The 3,449-nt window shown below is 39.5% G+C and overlaps 1 long non-coding RNA gene across 1 annotated transcript; it reads right to left on the bottom strand.

Annotated features, from left to right (window-relative positions):
* Positions 1–1,802: 1,802 nt before the first annotated feature.
* LOC121867618 lies at positions 1,803–3,438 on the bottom strand. Its single transcript, XR_006089203.1, has 2 exons — positions 3,096–3,438; positions 1,803–2,935 (listed from the first exon to the last, which is right to left on the bottom strand). It is a non-coding gene; the product is annotated as an uncharacterized LOC121867618 (long non-coding RNA).
* Positions 3,439–3,449: the final 11 nt, after the last annotated feature.

Here is a 3,449-nt window from a genome sequence, read left to right as displayed (position 1 = left end):
AATAATGAACATTTTTTTTCAATTTTAAATGAATAGAGATTTTAACACGTGCATTTTTCAGTATTTTACCCCTAAGAGCCAGGCAAAACCTTAAGGCCGTAATTTTTGTTTTTCACAGGCATAACCCTTCTATTCTAGGCCTAATGATAAAACTTTGAATTAGTTAGTATCAACATAAAAACAATACTAAGGAGTCTGCAATATATGGTAGCCTACTGTATCTCGCTAATATACGTAACTTATGAGTTGTTTTGAGTATCCGGCCCCTAGTCTGACGGTTCCCTTCAGGTTAATTAATTACTTTCGTAATTAACATCCTTACAACAATTTCACCATGAAAAAGAGGTGACTTCAGCCTCGGTGAACAATCACTGGCATCTCTAGGGCCGACGTCAATGATACTCACTGCCGACTCTACCCTGACTTATATTGACAATTAAGCTAACAGTAAATACAATTGAAGCTTTCAACATCAGTCACAACGGATCTTGAATGCTTCATCTGCAATTTTTCAAGACCTGCAACAGTTACACATTCTAACACTAAATATCTCCTTCCAGTCCATCACAAGTTCACACAACCGGTTCGTATCTAACATAGTTGGTCTATTCACGTAACTAGCTATAATTAATGACAACTTTAAATTCAGATTTTTGTACTTTACCTCACACTCTAATTTACCTTCTGTGCTCAAAATCTCTCCAGTATAGGTTCTCAACTTGATACCCGAGTCTTCTAAAGGCACATGCACAAATAGCTTCTCTACTCATTATGGAGAAATCAGCTGCAGTATCCACTTCCATGGTTGCAATTGTGCCATTAATGCGTTAGTTCACATTATACCTATGTTTAACTTTCTCTTCATGGACACATCATTATCAGGTTCAAAACTTCTAACACTCATGAATACCGTTTTTCATTTCCTTCTCATCACCTTCGACGACATATAATCTACCTTTATCACTTCTGGCAGGGGCTGTAATTTCTTTCTCACAGGCAGGAGCAATATGTCCAATACGCTGACAATTTTAACATCTTGAATTTTTGAACTTACACTGAAAGCTTTCATGTTTGCCTAGGCATGTTTTACATTTTAAATTAGCATGTGTTCCTTGTTCTCTGGCATAATTCTTCCTTTGTAGCCACAGTTACTTTACACACCGATCCACTACTGCCAACGGTTTCACAACCGGCACTGGGAACAAGTTCTCTGGTGTTTTTCTCTGCTAATGACATGCTTTTTCAAAAGTTAATTTTGTGGTGCTCATTCACTTATTTTGCATTTTTTTATAATTCAGACCTATCAAAAACCTGTCTCTTAAGAGCTCTGTTCAAGAACTGTCCAAAGTTACAGTGAATGGATAACTTCTTCAAAGCTACTATATAATCACCGATTTATCTTTCCCTCTATCTCTTGTGCCAAATTTGTAACTTTCAGCAATCTCAAGTGGAGCAGGATCAAAATGTTGCATCAGAATCTTGGCAATCTGAATCAGTGAGGAGTCTTTTGGTTTGTGTGGAGCAGAGTAGAATAAACATTAGCTCCTACTTCTGTCAAAAAGATTGCTTTCCTTTTCATTTCAAGGGCCATTAACTCATTGGCCCAGGAAGAAGTAGTCGATTTTCTCACAATATGATGTGAAGTTCTCCTTGTTTGCATCATACTCCCCCACTCTTCCAATGTATCCACTGACGCAGGCCTTCCCTTCAGTGGTCACTATCCTCTCCAAGGACTTCAACACTGTGAATCCCATCCTCGTCGCCATCTTACACGATTTAATGGGAGAATGAGAAGCCACATGCCAAGTCTTACTCCAGTCGTTTATTGTTATGTACCATGTGCCTAACACATTCGTGATTACACAGGCCTAAACACATTCTAACTTTGGTAAGAAGTAACAGAATATATAATGTATATATCAATAAAGGCAGCACATAAACACACACATAACCTACTGAAATAATTATATCCCTAATTAATTAGTACAGAATTACATATACTGTGCAATGTACTGTACCTTGGAAGAATATGGAACAAAATTATTAGCAATCTGAAATACTCAGTTACCGTTAAATGTTTATTAGATACCAGCACAGAGAAATGGTTATTACAAATCACAGTTAAAAACACCTACATTAGCTCATTCCTTCCTCCCAACTGGGTACCATTTTAAATTACAATCCAGTCGCTGAAACCATTTATAAGATAACTTTTAAACTCAACCTGGTTTCCTCTTAATTTCTTACTTCATTTATTTTCTCCATTAGTTTTGTCTAGTTATTTCATTTCATATAATTACTCCATAACCTCTGATCTTTGGTATTGTGGCTCGGGGGTTATGACATGGGTACACTGTAATTCTGATATCAAGCAATGGGAGAGAATGATGGGGGTCAACTCCCTGGCTTTACTTATTTGGTACTGTTAAACTTAGGTACATTTTCCACTTACATGTACAAGAACACACACAATACTCTTACATAGCACCTTTGAGCACTATTACAAGTGGCAATGATGCCAGTTACAGCACCAACACTAATACTTTAACATCACCAGAATTAGTAGCTTCTCTTCACCACTATGGTACCTTTGCCCACACACAAACTGATGGTCAACCTACTCTTGCCGACTCCAAACACTCAGACAATTCAGGTGAATACATACAGGTGTATTCAGAGGAATAACACAGCCACCATATACCCCTACTGAGTAGTGGACTCACCCATAACAATGAAGGGGGCTGGCACTGTTTGCTCTGCCTGTGATATCAACAAACTGGACATTGAACGGCTGACCAGTTGACTGGATCCCAGAGGAGGTGGTTAGTTCCTGACGCTCGTGTTCACGAATTTACCCGAGTTCACTGGCCTTCATCCATCTCCCAAATTAGTGTGGAGGTCGTCCCAATCTACAAGGCTCTTGGCCAAGAGGAACCTGTGGGTGGAGGAGTTTCAGACACTGGGCCGAGTTTGTCGACATGAACGTCAACGTTTCAAAAGGACGCTAATGGCGTGAGATTACTTCACTTAATACACGTCAGTTACGTTACTGTATCACTTGCATATTCAAACTATAACACGGAGCTGGACATTACCTGTGCGTGGAGGAGTTTCAGACGCTGGACTGATGCCTGAGAGCGTCAGTGCCCCGCACTACTCCTCCCTCGATCAGCTTCGAGTTCCACTCACCCAACAGCTCTGCCTGAGCTGTCGATTACACCCAGTAGATTCTGAAAGATACTTGGTCTGACAGTTCCCTTCAGGTTAATTAATTTCATAATTAACATCCTTACAACAATTACACCATGAACATCAGATTCTCTGATTTTCATATGTAAAAAGAGGGTGACTTCAGCCACGGTCAACATCTCTAGGGCAGACGCCAATGATACCTCACTCTCGCTGCCGACTCTACCCTGACTTATATTGACAATTACACTAACAGTAAA

The sequence above is a fragment of the Homarus americanus genome, unplaced genomic scaffold (genome assembly GCF_018991925.1).
Source record: "Homarus americanus isolate GMGI-L3 unplaced genomic scaffold, GMGI_Hamer_2.0 scaffold30899, whole genome shotgun sequence".
Lineage (NCBI taxonomy): Eukaryota > Metazoa > Arthropoda > Malacostraca > Decapoda > Nephropidae > Homarus > Homarus americanus.
The sequence above is the reverse complement of the archived record's forward strand: the minus strand, read 5'-3'. Positions and strand labels throughout refer to the sequence as shown.